General features: G+C 44.3%; 1 long non-coding RNA gene across 1 annotated transcript; it reads left to right on the plus strand.

Moving 5' to 3' along the window:
• Positions 1 to 994: 994 nt before the first annotated feature.
• LOC141370323 (uncharacterized) lies at positions 995 to 17305 on the plus strand. The gene is made up of 3 exons (XR_012374249.1): positions 995 to 1008; positions 16034 to 16216; positions 17043 to 17305. It is a non-coding gene; the product is annotated as an uncharacterized lncRNA (long non-coding RNA).
• The last annotated feature ends 4281 nt before the right edge of the window (positions 17306 to 21586 follow it).

The following is a 21586-nucleotide window of genomic DNA, read 5'->3' on the forward strand; positions in this document are numbered from 1 at the left end:
GCCAAAGCAGCTGGGGAGGCAGGTTGTGTGGGCACTGAGGGGGAGCTGGCCTTCTCGGGCCTGCAGTCCGTCTATGCGGGGCGGGGTGACGCCGCAGTTTCCATCTGCTGAACACACCACACACTCCTCTGAAACATATATACACGGAGCAGAGGATTCAGATGCAATTCAATATGATGGCTGAGAGCTGCCGCTCAGGGGTGGGACAGGCCTGGCCTTGAATCCTCAAGCTCCGCCACTCACCGGCCTCTGCTGAGTCATCTATGAAATGGGAACAATCACAGCGACCACATCTTAGAGACCATTATGATATATATTCCTTTATCTGGCCTAATTACTAGCACGGGGTAAAGGGTCAAAATGCTATTACTATCACCGACCTGCAGAAGTGGACAATTTACGTGCTTTGTCTTTGCAAATGATTCATTCAACAAACATCTGTTGAGCACCTATGAGGCTCCAGCTGCAAGGCTGGGTGTCGTAGGAGTCCAAACATGTAAAGCATGGGAATTAATGGGCTATTAGACAAATAGTAATACTTCTATTGAGTTGAAAGTAATAATGACTCCCAAGAACATTTAATTTGTTTACAAAGAACCTTTCTTAATAGATGGTCTCCAGAAACGATTTGAAAAATGTACGAGTTTAAAAAAAAAAAGCTGTCTTATTTCCACTTGTTTTTGAACTCATTGCTTTTCAGTAAAACTATTATCTAAATTAACTTCATTTCTTAAAATAAGCCCTGCTTCATACCTGAGAACTTCAGTCAGCTAATTTGCAGATAATCAGACCTATTTGCAAACAATCTGATTTGTCTAAGTGCTTTCCAAAGAGGGACACGTGTGTCCTCAGAAAGGCTATCATTTGTCAGGATTATCCAGTTCTGCTAATTTACGGTTCTGAGAATCAGAAGTTATCTAGACCAACCTCTCCTCCTCCTCTGAATAGTATTTCCAAGAGAGCCTAGCTAAGCTCCCACTAGGAAAGGAGAACTCGCTACTTTAGAAGGTGGGTACCTGCAGGATTGAACAGCTCTGAAGGTTCAAGATGGAACAATTCCTGGGAGATTGATTTAAATTTGTACAGCACATGGCTAGGACAAAAAGCCTTTTTGTTGTTTTGGCTTTCATCTGGCTCCCCGTTTCTGTAGTCTGGTCTTGCTTGGACCGCCCGTCTATCTTTCGCCTTTTACCCTGAGCTGCTGCTTGCCCTGAGGGGAAGCTCGCTAGCCCTGGTCACCGCTGGGTGGCCAAGCATACCGGGGCTTTGGAAGTTGACAAGCCAACAGTCAGCGTACTGCTCCTTGCCCTGTTTTCTGGGTGGTTCGACCAGGCTCTGCTTTCTTGGAAGACAACAGTGAACTTTGTTCAGCCAAAACTTTATTTCCCAAATTCTGGTATTTGCTCACCAGCCCTCCTCCCTGCAGCTGTTCCCAACTGCTGACCGTCACTTCTCAGGCGCGCGGCTCGCTGCTTCCGTTGTTCCGGCGCCTCCTGGAAGGCGGCCATGAGGGGCCACGGCAGATGCAGCTCCGGGGCTGTTGCCCGTGGCCTTGGCTTGCGGTCTGAATCCATGACTGCATCGTTTGCGCATGACTACCTTTGAAACCAATGGGCTAACAGCAGAGCCTGTAATTTAGAGCAGAGCAGCTCCACGAAAACCTGCAGTTGCCTCATTTGCTTCACACTCCTGGTTGCCTGTAGAATTGTTAGAATAATAATAATAATAATAAAAAAGCAGTAGGCCGAGAGCAGCTAAAGTAAAAGGAGGAAAGGGAAAGGTTTATTTTTGGAGCTCTTGAATTCGGAAGCTCCTTCTGACTCCCTCACTTCTCCTAACTCAGCTTTGGTCTCCTGGGGGCTGCACGTCTCTGGGCTTTGCCTTGGCCCACGGTCCCAGAGAACCTTCTGGCTCTCCGGATCCTGGAGTGAGGTGCCACCCAGCCTTCTTCCACCCCGCCTCGTGGCTGCTCATTGGTGGCACCTGGGAGTTGCTGGAGAAAGCCAGGCCCTGGGTTGAACTGGTTCCACACTGAGTCCTGGGAGGCTCACCCCGTGGTCTCAACTCCCCTAGACCGTATCTGGAATGTAAAATGGGCTTTGTTTGGCCTGCGTGATCGTTAATATAATTTGGTCTAGTTATCAACATTTAAGAAACAGGAGATCACAGGAAATCCAGATTTTTAGCTCAATTTGAAAAATTGGGAGAGGGGCAGGACTGTATCTTTGCTCTCTCTGGAGCTGCCCGTCTGGCAGGTGGCACACGCTCTCCCCTTGGCCACCATCTCTCCAGTAACAGAGTGCCTTTCTGGGCACCGAGACTGAGTATTAGATGCTAGTGATCAATGGGCTTCTCCCCCACCCTGCCTCCCCAGAGGATTGCTGAAGACACTCCACTCCCTTATCTGTAATAGATCTCCAGGCCCACCACATTCTTCTTGCTTCCCTCCTTCCCTCCTTTCTCTCTCTCTGTCTTGTATCACTTCTTCAACTGTAAAATAAAACGTACCTACAGAAAAGCGTTCACAGCAAAGACCTGGAGCCCAGTGATTTACTACTAAGTCAGCACCAGTGTCATTACCAGCTCCACAGGTAGGACTCTGTGGCATTCTAGAAGCTCTCTCCGGAGGTTCCCTCCCATCCCTCCCTCTCTGCCACAGGTAACCACTATGCTGACATCCATGGTAAAATGTCCTTGATTTTCTGTATAGTTTTACCAGCAAAATACATGTTAAATGCTAGTTTTGCCCGTTTTTACAACTTCATGCAAACGTAACTCTATAGTATATATTCTTTCTTTCATGGCTTCTTTCACTCAACATGATACCTGTGAAATTCACCCCTGTTGTGTACAGATGTAGTCTATAAATTTTCATCAGTGGATAGTATTAGTATTACCTTTTATAAATGTGACACAATTTTGTCTTTTTATTCTACTCTTGATGGCCATTTGGGTTGTTCCCAGTTTAGGGCTAGAACAGACGGGGCTGTGATGAGCATTCTTGTGCTTGTACACTGGTACATGTATGCATTTCTGAGAGTATTACCTCCAACCCTGGGGTTTTCCCTGTGGAAAGGTTTTAAATTACGGATTTAATTTGTCGAAGAGTTATTTGACTAGCTAAGATTCATATTTTTTCTTGTGTCCATTTTGATAAATTGTGTTTTTTTAGGAATGTAGTATTTATCAAAATTTTCAAATGTAATGGCACGACATTGTTTATAAAATCTTCTTACGATTTTTAATGATGGTGGACTCTGTTGTGATGTCTCCTTATCATGCCTGACAGTGATTATATTGATCTTTTCTTTCTTTTCCCCCCTTGCTCAGTCTTGTTGAGGTTTTGGGTTTTTTTAAAAAATATATTTTTTTAAAGATTTTATTTATTTATTCATGAGAGACAGAGGGAGAGAGAGAGAGAGAGGAGCAGAGGGAGAAGCAGGCTCCCAAGGAGCAGGGAGCCCGATGTGGGACTCGAGCCCAGGACCCTGGAATCATGACCTGAGCCAAAGGCAGACGCTTAACCATCTGAGCCACCCAGGCGCCCCAAGGTTTTGGGGTTTTTTAAAATCAATTTTATTACTCTTTCCAAAGAATCCAACTTTTGGTTTTGTTGATATTTCCTATTGCATATTTGTTTTCTAGTTCATGCAATTCTACATTTATCTTTCTTTTCTTTTTTCCTTTGGGTTCAATTTTCTGTACTTTTTCTAATTTCTTGAGATGGTGGCTTCGTTCGTTGATTTTAAAACCTTTCTTGTAATCTAATATATGCAAGTAAAATTATGTATATATTTATTTTTTTTTATTTAATGAGTTGGGGGAGAGGCAGAGTGAGAGGGAGAGAGAGAATCTTTTTTTTTTTTTTAAGATTTTATTTATTTTTTTGAGAGAGAGACAATGAGAGACAGAGAGCACAAGAGGGAAGAGGGTCAGAGGGAGAAGCAGACTCCCTGCTGAGCAGGGAGCCTGATATGGGACTCGATCCCGGGACTCCAGGATCATGACCTGAGCTGAAGGCAGTCGCTTAACCAACTGAGCCACCCAGGTGCCCGAGAGAGAGAATCTTAAGCAGGCTCCACACTCAGCGCAGGGCCTGACTCGGGGCTTGATCTCATGTCCCCGAAATCATGACGTGAGCTGAAATCAAGAGTCGGCCCCTTAATGGACTAAGCCACTGAGGCACCCCCGAGTAAAACTATAAATAATCATCTAAACATAGCTTTAACTTTATCCTATGAGTTTCAATATGCAATATTTTCATTATCATTCAATTAAAATATGTTTAAATTTCCTTTGATTTCCCATAGGTAGTATAGAAATATTCCCGAGTTTTCAAATACATGAGAATTTTCTAATCTTATTTCTATTATTAATTTCAAGCTTAATCATAATGTAGTTAGAGATTATATTTTGTACAATTTCAGATATTTATTATTTGCCAAGACTTGCTTTATGGCTCAGCATGCAGTTGATTTTTGAAACTTCTTTGTGTTCTTGAAAAGAAGGTATACTGTTAGTAGTTGTGAGCTTAGTATTCTGTTTGTGTCCATTAGGTTATAGTTGCTGATTGTGTTGTTTGAATCTTCTGTATTCCTACTGACTTATTGTCTATTTGTTCTGCTAGATATTCGGAAGATGTGTTAAATTCTCCCATTATTATTGTGGATCTGTCTGTATGTATATTTGTTGGTTTTTGCTTTATATATTTTGAGGTATTAGGTATATGTAATTTTCGAATGCTATAACTTCCTGGAGAATTGAAACTTTTACCGCTATGAGATGTCTTCTTTATCTCTAGTAATACATTTCACTTTAAATTCTATTTTGTCTAATAAATAATATAGGTACTCCCATTTTCTTTGGATTAATGTTTACATTGGATATATTATTTCATCCCTTTACTCTTATCCATTCTGTATCCTTAAGTGTTATAAACTTCTCTTGTAAACATTATACAATTTAAAGAATTAATCTAGTCTGAAAATTTTTGTCTTTATTTGATGCCTTTAGTCTTTACTAATGCAATTTAATTTACATTAAATTTAATGTAATTTCTGATATATTTGGATTTAAATCTACCATACTATTAAGTGCTTTTTATTTGTTCCACCTATATCCTATCTTTATCTTTCATTTTATTGCTTCTTTGGGATTATTTTTTAATATTTCATTTCTTTCCTCTATTACTTTGGAATTTGTGTATTCTTGTACTATTCTTTTGGAGATTGTCCCTAGGATTACAGCATAGACTCTTGTGTTATTAAGGTTTAATATTAATTGGTGGTTTTATACTCTTCTCAGGCATTTTATGGACTCTACAACACTCTAACTCCATTTGCCCCCTCCCAAATTATTTTACATTATTGGTTTTTAAAAAGGATTTATTTATTTATTTATTTGAGAGAGAGAGAGAGAGAGAGAGAGAGCAAGTAGGGGGAAGGGCAGAGGGAGAGAGAGAATCCTGAAGCAGACTCCTCACTGAGTAGGGAGCCCCATATGGGGCTCGATCCCAGGACCCTGAGATCATGACTTGAGCTGGAATCAAGAGTAGGCTGCTTAGCCGACAAGCCACCTAGGTGCCCCTATATTATTGTTGCCGTGCATTTTAAGTGATACATATTTAAAATCTAATAATATTTTAATTATTTTATATAACCACTCTCCATTTATATTTACCTATATACTTGCTATTTTCTATGCATATCTTTCCTTCGTGCATCTCTGACTTTCCACCTGGGACTGTTTTCCTTGGACCTAAAGAACCATCTTTAATATTTCCTTTAGTGTGAGTGACAAATAGTCTTACTTTTGGTTTCTAACTATCTTTAGTTGATCCTCTTGGATATTTTTGTTGAGCATAAACTTCTAGGTTGACAGTTACTTACTTTTAACCTGTTAAAACTATTCTATTACCTTCCAGTTCTCATTGTTTCCATTGAGAAATCTGCTCTGAGTCTCATTGTTGCTCCTTTGACAGTAATCTGTTTCTTATTCTCTGGCTTCTTGTAATATGTTTCTCTTTGCTTTAGTTTTCAGCAATTTTATTATGATTCACGTAGGTATGGATTTCTTTATATTCTCATGGTTGGGGTTTTTAAGGGCTTCTTAAATTTGTAGCTTTATGTATTTAATTAGTTTTGGAAAAATCTGTCATTACCTCTTCAAACATTGCTTTTTTCCTATTCTCTCTTCTCTTTTTTAAGAATTCCAATTAGTTTCTCCCTTGTATTATTTCTCTCTTACCCTCTCTTTTGTCTTTTCCCTCCTTTAGTCCTCTGTGCTTCATTTTGTATATATTCTTTGGACCTAACATCCAGTTCACTTCAGCTTTGTCTTGTGTGCTATCCATGACTTCTTAATTTGGAGATTATGTTTTTTAGTTCTAGAGTTTCTGTTGATTTCTTTTTCATGGTTTCTAATTCTTTTATGAAATTCTCAATTTTGTCTTTTATCTCCTTGAACATAATAAGCACACTTATTTTATTTTTAATTTTTTTATTGTTATGTTAATCACCATACATTACATCATTAGTTTTGGATGTAGTGTTCCATGATTCATTGTTTGTGCATAACACCCAGTGCTCCACGCAGAACGTGCCCTCTTTAATACCCATCACCAGGCTAACCCATCCCCCCACCCTCCTCCCCTCCAGAAACCTCAGTTTGTTTTTCAGAGTCCATCATCTCTCATGGTTCGTCTCCCCCTCCGATTTCCCCTCCTTCATTCTTCCCCTCCTGCTATCTTCTTCTTTTTTTTTTTCCATAACATATATTGCATTATTTGTTTCAGAGGTACAGATCTGTGATTCAACAGTCTTGCACAATTCACAGCGCTCACCATAGTACATACCCTCCCCAATGTCTATCACCCAGCCACCCCCTCCCTCCCACCCCCCACCACTCCAGCAACCCTCAGTTTGTTTCCTGAGATTAACAATTCCTCATATCAGTGAGCTCATATGATACATGTCTTTCTCTTATTGACTTATTTCACTCAGCATAACACCCTCCAGTTCCATCCACGTCGTTGCAAATGGCAAGATCTCATTCCTTTTGATGGCTGCATAATATTCCATTGTGTATATATACCACTTCTTCTTTATCCATTCATCTGTCGATGGACCTCTTGGCTCTTTCCACAGTTTGGCTATTGTGGACATTGCTGCTATAAACCTTGGGGTGCACATACCCCTTCAGATCCCTACATTTGTATCTTTGTGGTAAATACCCAGTAGTGCAATTGCTGGATCGTATGGTAGCTCTATTTTCAACTTTTTGAGGAACCTCCATACTGTTTTCCAGAGTGGCTGCACCAGCTTGCATTCCCACCAACAGTGTAGGAGGGTTCCCCTTTCTCCGCATCCCTGCCAACATCTGTCGTTTCCTGACTTGTTAATTTTAGCCCTTCTGACTGGTGTGAGGTGGTATCTCATTGAGGTTTTGATTTGGATTTCCCTGATGCCGAGCGATGTTGAGCACTTTTTCATGAAGCACACTTATTTTAAAGTCTGTGTCTGATAACATCAATATCTGGAGACCCTTTGAGTTTGTTTCTATTGTCCATTGTTCTGCTGGTTTTTATTCTTGTTATCTTTTCTTCGTAAGTAGTTATTTTTGCTTTTTATAGCAGATGTATCTGCAAAACTAATTGTGGAAATAATTTGAAGCTTGGGATGATATCTTCCTCTAGGGAGGATTTACTTTACTTGTTCAGGAGCCTGGGAGCACTAGCACTTTGGGATTAATTTAACCCAATTTCAAGAATTGAAAATGATTTGAACGTGAGCTACACTGTCTGCAAAGGCCTGGCTTTTTCTGGTTAATATTTTCTCCTATTGTGCAATCCTTCAGTGTCCCATCCTAAAGATAAGGATTTTCCTGGGACATCCAACTTAGCAAGCTCTGGACTCCAATTCCTGATTCTTTAGCCATATGATGCTGTCAAAAGTTCTACTCAGCCTCTTGGCCTCTCTGCTGCCTGGTCTGGAGTTGGCTAACAGTTCAGAGGAAGAGCAGCTTCAGGCTTTGGGTTTACCTTCTGGGGCTCCATTTTCTCCAGTTCCTGGCTTGTTAATTCTTCACTCTTGTGTAAACCATCTGATGCCTCCAGACAGGTGATTTTTATATTTTGTGTAGCTTGTATGTTTGTCCTCACTGGGAAGATTGGTGTGAATTACCCAGTCTCCCATGGTCCTCCTCCAATTTCTCCTCAATGTCAGACTTTTTTCTTTTTCTATTTTTTTCTTCACATTTCAGGGGAAAAATGTCCCTTCTTCTTACTAAAGCTAAGCCTTTACTTGCGTGACTGGGTCTTCTTTCTCTCCATATTTATCTAGAAACATAAAGCAACTTCAGTCTCTCCCTTCACACTGGGACTTCCCCTCTACACATGTGCAACTGTCCTCTACACATACACACACACAAAATAAAGCCATGTTAAACCTAAACCTAAACCCTGCAGTTCTAGCCCATCACCAGATCATGTGGTGCTATTTTTGATGACAATTCTTGCTAGAACAGTGTCTCAGTTCCTTTTTTTCCAGAATAACGTTGACAAGTCTGCTCAAATTAGTGTTCCCATCTTGATTGATTCACTTGGCCAGAATAAGTTTACAAATCAGTGGAGAATAGTGGTGGAAGGTTGGAAAAAAGGAGAGATGGAAGAGGAAATTTATGTTTTAAATTACACAGTCCAGCATGTAATTTTTTTCTATAAAGGTTTTCTCTCTCTTGCTCCCACTATTGCCCTCTCCTCCCTTTTAGTGTCAGAGTTTTAAAAAGATTAATCTATTCTTGCTGTTTCCGAAACACACATTCTTATTTAAAGGTCACCAAAACATCCCAGCTGCCTACCCAGTGACCTTTTCTTGGTCCAAATTCTCCTTGATCTTTTTGCAGAATTTGTCATGGTTTCCACCTCTTTCCCTTAAATTCTCTCCTCCTTCAGGTTCTGGGATGCTTGACTTTCTGAGATCCCCTGACTACTCATTCCCATTTCACATTCCATTCTTTTTTTCTACTTCCCCCAAGGAAGAACTTCCTGAAGGTTCTTGGCCCTCTTCCCTTCTTTCCTCTTCTCATTTCTTCTCATCATTGACTCTGCCTTCGTAAATTTATGGCACACCTTTTTGTACAAGGATCCCAGATCTAAATATCTGTCCCAAGCTTCTCTGCAGGCTTCCAGTTTTGCATTTTTGAATGACTGTCAATGTCTTCTATCTGCATGTCCTAGAGGTCCCACAAAAATATTTTTAAAATTGAGCTCATATGGGGCGCCTGGGTGGCTCAGCCTGTTAAGTGTCTGATTCTTGATTCTGGCTCAGGTCATGACCTCAGGGTCGTGAGATTGAGCCCCACATTGTGCTCCGCACTCAGTGTGAAGTCTGCTTGAGATTCTCTCTCTCCCTCTTCCTCTCCCCTTGCTCACACACACTCCCTCTCTCTGTCTCTCTAAAATAAATAAAATCTTAAAAAAATTCGGCTCATAATTTCTAACCATAAACTTCCACTTCCGATTCCCCGTTTGTCATTCATGCACCATGACTACATCCCTTTACCCACTTTTCCCTCTACATTAAGTACCCTTCCCTTTATCTCAACTTGTTCAAATCCCACATAGCTTTGGAGGACTAGTTCAATGCTCCTTCCTTCAAGAAACCAGAGTAATGTGAAAAAAGTGGATTTCAGCAGTGAGAGATATGGCTCAAATCCAGACTCTGTCACCAACTTCTTTTGTCACAAATTTTTCTCATCCATAAAAATGGGAATAATGGTGACTAAATCACAGGTTATTGAACAGATTAGATGAGTTATTTATGAATATATTCCATTTCTTTTACTTGCTCCTTAAGAGTAAGATCCATTTCTGATTAATATGGCTAAGTACTTATTAAATAGTTATCAAATAAATGGACTACTATTGCACAGTTTGCCAAACAACATGGTGCTGATGTCAGAGCATTTTATTCATCAGTTAAAAAGGTCAAACCCACTTTATTTTGTTCACTTGAACATTACTTGATTATTGGCAGTCACTACTTTGGTACTTTTATCCAGTTTATTGGCTTGATCTAATGTCACATAGCTGCTAAGATAGGTGAATAATCATGGGCCTTTAGAGCAACCGTAGCCTCCATCTGTTGTTGCCTTCACAAGGGAAGTTTGGATAATTTTCTAGTGGGTTGAATGGTATAGATAACTGGCCTAGGCTGGAAAGGTTCCCAAATCCCATCACCTCATTTTATTCTTGCTTAATTTATCCAGATAATTGCTTCAACTCTTCACTTCTCCTGATCTTTGTCAAATAGCCTATTGGGTCCTGGCAAGCCATCTGTTCGTACTCCCCTATTCTCACATCTCTTTTTGACCTTCTTTTCCCCTCCTAAAAGGTGGGTGAGGCTGGCGTTGGAAAACCAGTCCTCAGCTGGGAAGTGGCCCTCTTCCAAGAGTTCATCAGGCCCGATACACCTGTCTGCCGGGGTGGACATGCCAAGCACTCATCTCCCTCCTGGCCTCTCAGATACAGCTGAATACATTTGGCTGAAGCTCCAGCCATTTGGTTATTCATTTTCTGCTTTCAGCTGAGTGTAGACCACCTGGGCAGAGCTTGGCTCACCCACCTCCTAGTTCCCTTGGCTGGTGGTGTCTGGCAGCTGGAGTATCTTAGCTCCTGTCTGCCTTCCCCACTCTTCGCCATTAGGTAAGCGCTTTAAGGGAAGGAGAAATGGAGGTGAGGTGGGGTATGAGCACACATGGTGGAATTGCCACAGAATAACTGGGAAGTTTCTTAGAACAAAGTTTTCTGGTCGTGGCCAGTCTAGCAGGCTGAACAATGGCCCTAAAGATATCAGGCTCTAATCCTGTAACCTGTAAATGTTACCTTATCTTGAAAAAAGTACTTTGCAGATATGACTAAGTTAAGGATCTTCAGATGGAGAGATTCTGGATTATCTAGTTCATCCCTAAATGCCATTGCCGGTGTCCTTATAAAAGAAATGCAGAGGGAGATTCCACACACCCCCGCCCCCAGGCAATGGGAAATTGGGGGCAAAAATTGGAGTGATGTAGCTTTAAACCAATGCTGGCAGCCACCAGAAACCGGAAGAGACGAGGAGCAGATTCTCCCCTAGAGCCTCCCCAGGGGCGTGATCCTGTTTACACCTTGACTTTGGCCCAGTGGTACCGTGTTTGGACTTTTGGACTCCAGAACAGTGAGCGAGTACCTTTAATAGTTGTACACTGTCATGCGTGTGGTGATTTGTTAGAGTAGCCCCAGGAACCCAGTGCCACCCGTAATGACGATGCGGAGGTGATCACTGTAACATCGCTTCTAGGTTGGAAGCCCCCATCCTGCAAACCTATAGCTGGGGTGCTCCAAATGCCATGTCGTAGTGAGTCGGCAGGTATTTATCAAGCAGCACTTGGATCAGTGTTCAGCTGCAGCGTGCAGAAGCCACCCTCGTTAGCATAAACAGAAGGAGATTCTTGGCAAGGCATTCAAAGGCAGGCAGAGGGTCGGGAGAGGGGCTCTACGCTGAGCTTTTACGGATCAGTCCACTAAGAGATGTTGCTGGCTGCTCAGCTCCAAAGCTGCCCTATCGCCCACTACAGTCTGTGCCCCCAAAGTGACGCCTTGTGCCACAATTCTCTCCCCACGGAACCAACTTTCCAATTCAAGTCTCATGTGACTTCCTGTCACTTGAGGAATTTAAATCACAGCCCGGGACTGTAGCTCCAGGGAGGCTGGGGAATGTGATTTTTAGCTTTCCAGCTTCTGTATCACAGACAGGTAACTCCCCGTGCTGATGGATTTTGCAATCCTGATGCCATGGGCACTGAGTGAGCCAACCCACGATTTCTAACACAGGCGCTTACTATGTGCTGAGTATGGCTCTCTGCCAACAAGACAGAGTCTCTGGGCCCAAGGAGCTTATTTTCTCATGGGAGTAGTAGATGATGAGTTCATCAACAGGCACAGTGATGTCACAGACAGGCAAACCTTTGGGTCCAGACCTCTGCAATAAAGTGAATATCACAATAAAGAGAATCAAATGAAGTTTTTGGTTTCCCAGTACATATAAAAGTTATGTTTAGGGTGCCTGGGTGGCTCAGTTGGTTAAGCAACTGCCTGCAGCTCATGTCATGATCCTGGAGTCCCGGGATCGAGTCCCACATCGGGCTCCCTGCTCGGCAGGGAGTCTGCTTCTCCCTCTGACCCTCCCCCTCTCATGTGTTCTCTCTCACATTCTCTCTCTCAAATAAATAAATAAAATCTTAAAAAAACTTATGTTTATACTCTACTGTAGTCTATTAAGTGTGCAATAGCATTATGCCTAAAAAAATACATACCTTAATTAAAAAATACTTTATTGCTAAAAGATGCTAACCATCATCTGTGCTTTCAGTGAGTTGTAATCACGGATCACAGATCACTACAACAAACAAAACAATAATGAAAAAGTTTGAAATATTGCTAGAATTGCCAAAATGTGACACAGAGACTCGAAGTGAGAAAATACTGTTGGAAAAAATGGTGCCAATAGACTTGCTTGACGCAGGATTGCCACAGAACTTCAGTTAATAATAAAAAAAAGCATATCTGCAAAGCACAATAAAGCAAAGTGCAATAAAATGAGATATGTCTGTACTGGTAAGTGCTATAAAGAAGATAAAGCAGAGTAATGATCTAATGGCTAGGGACGGAGTGTTGGTTCCTTTAGTTGGAATGGTCAGAAAGGGTCTCTGTGTCTTTTTTTAAGGTTTATTTATTTACTTGAGAGAGATAGAGCGAGGGAGAGGGAGAAAGAGAATCTCCAGCAGACTCCCCGCCGACCGTGGAGCCTGCCGTGGGGCTTGATCCCACAACCCTGAGATCATGACCTGAGCTGAAATCAAGAGTCAGATGCTTAACTGACTGAGCCACCCAGGCGCCCGGAAAGGGTCTCTTGATGTGACATTTTTTTTTTTTTAATTTGACAGAGACACAGCAAGAGAGGGAACACAAGCAGGGGGAGGAGTGGGAGAGGGAGAAGCAGGCTTCCCGCCGAGCAGGGAGCCCGATGCGGGGCTCGATCCCAGGACCCTGGGATCATGACCTGAGCCGAAGGCAGACGTGTAACGACTGAGCCACCCAGGCGCCCCGATGTGACATTTTTGTTAAGTTCTGAATGATGATAAGGGAACTGTGCAGAAGGCTGGGGGAAATGGTGTTTCAAGAGGAAGGGGCAGCAAGAGCAAAGACCTAGCAGGAGGAATAACTTGGGATGTTTAAGGGAGGGAGAGAAGGACAGTGGAGCTGGAATGTGGTAAATGGACGGACAGAGGAGGGATGTGAGGTCAAGGGGCTACACAGGCACTAGATCCTGGGGACCCTTCGGGTGACTGGATTTTATTCTGGTTAGAACAGGAAGTCGCTGGAAGGCGTTAAGCAGAGAAGTTGTTTTACATTGAGTGGTGCCCTCCAAAATTCATGTCCACTAAGAACCTCAGAATATGACCTCATTTGAAAATAGGGTCTTGGAGGATGTAGTTAAGGCAAGGATGGAGATGACATCATCTTGGATTAAGGTGGGCCCTAAGTCCAATGAAGAGTGTCCTTGTGAGGGCGCACAGGGTCACGCTCAGGAAAGGCGATGTGAAGATGAATGCAGAGATTGGAGCGATGTGTCTACAGGCCAAGAATTTGAGGGATTGCTAGCGAGCTAGGAGAGAGGCATGGGATGGATTCTCCTTCAGAGCCTCTAGATGGAACCAACCCAGCCGACATCTTGGTTTTGGACTTCTGGCCTCCTGAACTGTGAGAGAATAAAGTTCTGTTGTTTTAAGCCACCCAGTTTAAATTTTTTTTTTCAGCCACAAGAAAGTAATACAGGAGTGATGTGATCTAATTAGTGCTATGGAAGATCATCAGTCTGGCAGGTGTCCAGAGACGAACTCTAGGAGTCTGAGGCCAATGGCGACAGTGAGGCCCATTTGGACTGGTTGTTGTAGCCATCCGGGTGAGAGATGTTGGAGCTTGGACTAGGGTGGTGTTGGGGTAGAAGATGAGGAGCTTTCAGGTTCAGGATAATTTAGGAAAACCCTATGGGCTTTACTCTTGGATTGCATTTAGGGGGAGGACTGGACAATGAGAAAGAGAAGTTATCGGGGACTCCTAAGTGTGTGGCCTGCACTACTGGTATGATTTGTTGAGATGGGGAGGCTTGGGGAGCTGAGCTGGGATTGAGACGCTTTGGTCATGCAGAGTTTGAGATGCCTAAGTGCAGATGCTGAGCTAGGCAGCTGGACTTCACCAGTCTAGGGTTTTAGGGAGAAACCAGTGCAGGGATAAAATTTGACAGTCATCAGCATATAGGTGTTGTTTAAAGTTTTGGGACTAGATGAGGCGGTACAGATGGAAGAGAGAAGAGCTGATGTCAGAGCTTTGGGGCATTTGAATACTATTTAGAGGTCTGGCAGAGACAGAGGGGTCTGAAAAAGCATGGGGAGTGGGGTAGGGGAAATGCCAGACATAGGTGGGATTGTAGAAGTCACCTAAGAAAGGTTTTCTAGAGGGGAGGGAGCATCACCATGGGCTTCACATAGGTCTTTGGTGGCCTGTTTCAGGAAGGAGATGGAGGCAAGAGCTTGGCTGGAGCAGTTGAAAGAGAGGATGGGGGTGTGAGGAGGTAGTGGTGGGAAGTCTGTACAACTCTTTGGAGAAGTTTCTTTCTGCAAGGAAGCATGGGAATGGGTCAGTTGCTGGAGGGGGATGTGGGATCAAGGGAGAAATGGGGGTAATGGCAAAAGTATCCTTGAGGAGATGGGGGTAAGATTCAAGGGATGAGTGGTGGTGTTGGAGTTGGGCAGCTCAGGGGCAACTGTTCTATTTCCTTTCTTTTTTCTTTTAGTTTATTTTTTTAATTTAAATTCAGTTAAGTAAAATGTAATGTATTATTAGTTTCAGAGATAGAGTTTAGTGATTCACCAGTTGCATGTAACACCCAGTGTCCATTCCATCAAGTGCCCTCCTTAACGTCCACCACCCAGTTACCCCATCCCCCCACCACCCTCCCCTCCAGCAACCCTCAGTTTGTTCCCTACAGTTAAGAGTCTCTTATGGTTTGTCTCTCTCTGATTTCACCTTATTTTATTTTTCCCTTCCCCTATGGTCCTCTGTTTTGTTTCTTAAAATTCCACATGAGTGAAATCATATGGTAGAAGAGTGACGAGAGAGTGAGAAATGACCCTGCTAAAAATTAAGACACGAGAATTGAACATAAAATGTCCAAATTTTCCCCCATATTTTCCTGATTTTGAATATATAAACACTGAAAGGGAGGAACACTCTTTGAATGCAACCAACTGCTCATCGGCTGTCATGCATGACTCTGGAACCATCTGTCTTGTAAGTACTGACTCAGGCTTCACACATATCTCTAACAGGTTCTAGCTTATCATTGCTTCTGCTTCTCCTTCTTGCACTTTCATTGTCAGAATACGAGAAAAAAATTTGAAGCCTTCGACAGCACGTAATTACGATGAAGAGACGGCTATCTTCTTTGCTTCAAAATCGCAAAGAATTGTTTTCGATTTAAGATGATCAATCCAACAGGATTCTCTGTTTTCTTTTAGCCACCTCTGTTTGTAAACATTTCAATATTTATCCCCTCAAGGGTGTTCCCAGGGCGTAGACATCATAGAAGATGAAAGAACACTGTCAAACACCTTGTGAGCAAACAAAATGGTCCAAGATCTTGGGATAAAATATTGTAGGATAAAGTCTTCCCAATGGAATGACTGGCTGAACGAGAACACCATACGTTCTTTTGGTCCATGGCAATATATCATCCACCCACCAGATTTTGAGTTTGAGAACATTTGTTGAACATATTGCTCTCTGAAGACTTATGGTCTGAGATTTCACTTACATGATCAATTTCATCATTGTCGTTAGAGTCTAGAGTCCTACTGTCTCTGCCTTCATCTTCTGATTCATCTAAGAATTGTGAACAGCTTTCTATTTTTTTTTTCTGTTTGCCATTATCGACAGAAAGCAAAAAATTCCGAATTTTCAACAGTGTTCAATGCGAGCTGCAAAGATGGGGTCTCCAGTGTTCCTTTATACACTCTTGAAGATGATGCCATACTTTTGCCAATTGGACAGGATGGCTAAGAAGGTTGCAGTTGTGGTGATTTATCTCATTGTTGCAACATCCTGCTAATCCAGGTCACTGTATCCTTCTTGTTCAGAAGAATTCATGAGTATCGATGAAATAGCAAACATGTTTCAGATTATGGAAAAATTAACCTGAAGGTCCCCAAATGTAACTTAGATGTATAAAAGGGTCCAATGGATTCATAGGGAGTAATTGGGAGACAGAATGAATCTTATTCTTTCAAGAAAAAAGAAGTAAATACTTCCTTTTCTCTGGAAAACCTCTAATGAAGAACAAAAGTCAAGCAATATCAGTCCTTACAAATAGAACTCAAAAAAGAAACTTGAAAATTAAAATTGGATCTAACAGATCCTGATGAGAGTGTCCTCCCATATTTTGACTCTTAGACAATCTCTTAAAACTTCCTGTGACTGGAAACATGTTTTTCCTTTTTGAGTGGTATTTGATAAAGAAGTGATTTGGAGTAAAACACCTTTTATAGATTAGTGTTTTCTTAGCTTTTGCATTGAAAGTTTATTTTTATATAATCTTTAAAATGATACTCATGATATGTATTCTTTCTTCACTAGTGGCACATAGCCCTTAGTTTGAGGTGAATTATGTGAGAAAAAATGTGGTGAATAGAAAAAGGTATATTATGATTCGGTTTTAGTTCCTCTCTGTCTCTCTCTATATATGATATATAATATGTTTTACAACATTATAACAAAAAAGAGGCAAAAATGATTTTATTCCCCTGATGTTAGGAATGCTTAATTTTGCACTTAAACTGGTCTATATTTCTAATTTTTGAAATTTTGTTTCTAACTGACAAGATAAGACGTGAGATTTAAGCTGCTCTGAAATATGAATTTTTTCCCTTACCAATAAATAAAAAACCAGGGGGGCCTGGGTGGCTCAGTTGGTTGGGCATCTGACTCTTGGTTTCGGCTCAGGTCATGGTCTCAGGGTTGTGGAGTCAAGTCCCACATCGGGTTCTGCACTGGGCGTGGAGCCTGCTTGGGATTCTCTCTCTCTCTCTCTCTCTCCCCCTCTGTTTCTCTCCCTCCCTCTCTAAAAACAAAAAACATGAAATTGGATATAATTATATATATAAAACTGTGTAATTTTTTTTCTTTTCAACTTAAATTTTTGAAGTACTAGAAGTCTGGATCTGGTGAAAAAATCCAGAGATAAATTTGCAAAATTATTACCATTTTGTGCTTCTTGCTAATAATAAGCTCCTTGTAATTCATCATCAGTGTTTCTTATGTTTCTTGTCTACAGACATTGCTCCACTGTGGGTGTAAAATGAACAATATAGGAGAAGGAACAAAAGCAATTAAAGATGGCACATTGTTGAGTCAGCTGAGGGCACTGGGAGTGAGGGGTTGGGCAAAAGCAGATTCATCCATCTCAACAGATTTGTCTCAAAGAGGGAAGTGTAAAATAATTAATTTGTTGACTTGAAAAAAGTAAAAAAGTAAAAATGGACACAAACGCTCTTGGCTTTTTACAATAATTCCAGGCCCTGGGTCACTTTTGAGAGACCCTTGCGAATCTGCGCATGGGCCACATGGGCCTAGCTCAGCCTGCTTGTGAGTGCTGGCCTGCGCTCACTGGCTTTTTAAAATAATTCCAGGCCCTGGCTCACTCTCCCCCCATGCGGTTCCTTCGTGTAAACTGTCAACTTTTCATTTGCTGTTGCCCAAAACAGATTTCCGTTTCTAAGACTGTAACTCAACTTAAATGAATGTATACTTAGTGTGGGAGAGTCTCATGTGGTCAGCAGCGTATTTCTGGAAATTGCTTAGAATGGTTGCCCTTAGAGGCTAATGTTCTGATGTTAATGTTGACTCTCAGTTGGCTTTGAATCTAGAGGCTGACATCTTCATTCTTTATCCACAGGATCTAGGAGGTGCGTCCTCTGGGGGTGCTGCATCCTCCTGGGTCCTGAGTTCCTGGCAGTGGGGGGAGAGGTGGAGTGAGCCTAGGGGACAGCCATTGATTGTCACAGCCTCTGGGCTGCTTTGGAGAAAGTGTGGTGGAAGGTGCTGATGCACGGGCATGTCCTGTCATCGGGTGGGTCGGCCAGGCCTGTGGGGCCACGTTCTCAGCCCCTTTCTTTTGGAGCCGTGGGAAATGCCCACAGATGGTGCACGTCCACGGCCAACAGGGCCTTCCCCTGGGCACCTGGCTGCAGTGGAAGGGCGTCTCTCAAACTCCCCTGCCCTTGGAAAGCGTCTCAGACATGGAGGTGCTTTGCCAGGGTCAGTAGCTTCTTTACCATGCATCCAGGAGCCCTAAGAGTGAGCAGGGGAGATGAGAAAACAAGGAAATAGGACAGGAAAAGAGAAAATCAAGAGGGCTGAGACAGGGAGGAAGCTAAGAGAAGAAAAGCCACATGGGTGGGGGATGATTAGCGTCGTACAGTGGGAGTGGCTTCTTGTGGGCGGTCGTCACCTTCCAGGCTGGACTCAGCCTCTGTGTATTCTGGATAATAAATGTCAGGCAAAACGCAAGTGGAGAATCAGGAGAGAGCCTGCTGATCTGGCACGCTCTGGGGACCAGGGGCTGGACAAGAGCAAGGGGATTGGGAAGGCAAGCTCTGCGAGGCGCATACTGGGTGCTAGTGGTTCATTCCTGAATCCCGAGTGCACACGGACAGCGCCCCACATGTCACGGGTGTGTGGTAAACACGCGTGGAAAATGTCTCTTCTGCACGGAGCCAGGAGAGCCCTGAAGGAATGCGACTGGGTCTGCAGTGGTTCTGGTGGCTCCAGAGGAGAGGAGTCCCCACCTTCCTCAAGGCCACACAGTTAGGGATCACCTGTGGCTGTGAGACAGTCCTCCCCAGTGGGGCCACCCACCTGGGGTGGCCCGGAGGAGTGGCCAGTGGACGGACCAGCCCTAAGACTCACCGGTGACAGCCGTACTGGCTAGCGCACCCTCATGCACTTCCTGCACCTTCTGGAATGAAATGAAAAGTGACCTAAGAGAATAGTCACATTACCGAGGCTCCGGGGGAGCCACCTGTGAGCGAGAATGCAGAACAGAGGGCTCTGCCCCTGGGCTGGCTGGCGTGGCTCCTCCAGGTGGGAGCCCTGGGGGACACGTGTGAGGCTGGGGCAGCTAGAGGGCTGCCCCCAGAGTTCCCTAAGGCAGCATTTCTGCTCTCCCCTGCCACAACTGCGCTGGGAGTAGGGCTGTTGTAGAACTTTCTGGCTAAAGTGGGGCAGGAGTCTCAGGATCCCTAGGATGCAGGGCAGTTTCCTTCCCTTAGGGTTCTGTCCATGTCTCCAGAGCAGGCCAGGAAACTTCCAAATGACATTGGTCTGGCTATTTGGTCTGGGGTTGGGCTTTCCAAAAGGCTTGATTTGCCGTATAAAGTCCAATCAATGAAAACCCATGCTGAAACAGGCTGCTTCCTTGGCATTTACAAGCCAAATGGTTTGGAAGTCCACAGTATGTCTCCCTACTGCATGGATTCAACTTACTGACATGTTCTGAACACTCTCTACGTTCAGGGATGCCATGTACAGATGTGCAGTTTGTGCACTGCCCAAGGTTCTGGGCTCGGCCAAGGGTGTGAGGTGTGGGAGGTGGAATGTGAATGGGCACTGAACTCCTGATTGTGATTTCCTGCTGGATGTGCTAGGGGGTTGCCTTCACCTGAAAAGAGGGGCACCTTTTCCTTTGTACAAGGGTGTTGTTCTGAAGAGCTGTCACACAGGTTTGGGGGGCCCTGGCTTTTTCCCCAGGCTGCGCTAAGGTGTTGGGGATACAACAATAAAGAAGATGGAGCCCCCTCCCTCCAACTGCATACAGACTTCTAGAAAGATCTAGGCACCTACACCAGCAATTGCGATCCTACCACTTTTCTTTCTTTCCATCATATTCCTTTCTAGTTTGTTGGAATGGTAGCCAGCTGTTAGTAACCTTGGAAGGGCTAAAGTGCTCATAGGAAGGCCCCACAGTCAGTGTGGGGGAACTTGGCCCTTGTTTACTGTTGGTAGGAATGGTCCATGCAAGCCCAGGTGGGAGACTGAGGCAGGGCCCTTTCTATAAACACATTGGTCCTATGACAGCCATTGAGCAGAGCCCACATTTCCCAGGGCTTGGGGGCCTGACTCCCTGAGGGAGCTGCAGGGGACGCTGGAGTTGCTTGGTTGGCCAGACACTGAGGGAAAATCCCCAGCTAAGCCGATGAGCCAGGCCAGACCTCCCCAAGCCGACTCTCTATCCCAGTGATGGCCGGCTTTGGGTATGCTGTGTAGACCTTCACGAGGGAATACATTCAACCAAACCCAACACCTGATGGTTAGACATCCAGAAAAGCCAAACACAGCATATGTCATCATCCCAGAGACTTGTGCCCCGATGACGTGAAAGTCACCCCATGTAGGAGCAGGTGAGCCGGGATGCCGGCAGCCCCCAAGCTTGCCACTGTAAACCGCTTCACTGTGAGCACCGGTGACACCGGTAACTCTGGCAGCTCCCAGCCTGGGATGAAGCCCCCGACAGCAGAACTCGGTCGAACAGAGACGCATGGGGCAAGCAGGCTGCTGAGGGCCTGGGGTCACTCCTCCTCCTCTGTGGGCCTCCACCCCATGGATGGGGACCGTGTGAGCTAGAACAGCTCTGGGTTAGCATCTGAGCACTGATTCTGCACAGGAGGCTGAGGAGGGGCCAGGGTGGGCCCAGGGGTTGCGGTGCCATCCCAAGACCACAGGGCAGAGCGGCTGGGTCAAGCTATGTGGATGGGTGGGCCGTAGACCCGGTGGGGGGGTGGGGGAAGCAGGACACCAGAGAGGGATCACCTCCTGAGGCCCTGAGGGTCTGTAGGGGGCCCCTGACCCAGCTCCCGAGGAGCAGGGCTGTCAGAGATTTAGTCCCATGGGTCTCCTAGGCTTTCATCTTCCACAGCCCCTCTGAAAGAGAGGAGGAAAGGGAACCAACCCTTCATTTGATCTTCTCGACCACTGCGAGAGGGACGCAGCATTAATCTCCTGTTTTGTGGATGAAGAAGCTGGCTCAGAGGTGAAGTAACCTTTCCTGGGTCAGACAGTCAATCCATGTAGGCCCCGCGCTCCTCCTGGGGAGCAGGTGGTGAACTCAGAGCGCCGGACCCCAAGTCGTTATTACCAAGGAGTGAGGCTGAGCTGGGCCCTGCTGCTGTGGGTGCTGTAGGGCCGGGCACTGAGGTGGGGGTCGTGACATGAGGACTTGGCTACTTCTGTGGGGACTCCTCTCCCCCCCTTCCCTTGGGCACAGGAAGGTGGAGAATGAACCAACAGCACACCCTCCACTCTCTTCCACGAAGCCACCCCGACCGACCTTCTGGCTCCAAGTAGCTGCTCACCCCCCCAAGCTCCGATAAATCGTGGCAGCCCTTCCTATTTGGCCTCCTACACCAAAGAATAAGTCAGCAGCCCCCAGGCCCTCCT

The sequence above is a fragment of the Callorhinus ursinus genome, unplaced genomic scaffold (genome assembly GCF_003265705.2).
Source record: "Callorhinus ursinus isolate GAN/ISIS: 27379988/994484 unplaced genomic scaffold, GSC_fseal_2.0 scaffold32, whole genome shotgun sequence".
In the NCBI taxonomy this organism is placed as follows: Eukaryota; Metazoa; Chordata; class Mammalia; order Carnivora; family Otariidae; genus Callorhinus; species Callorhinus ursinus.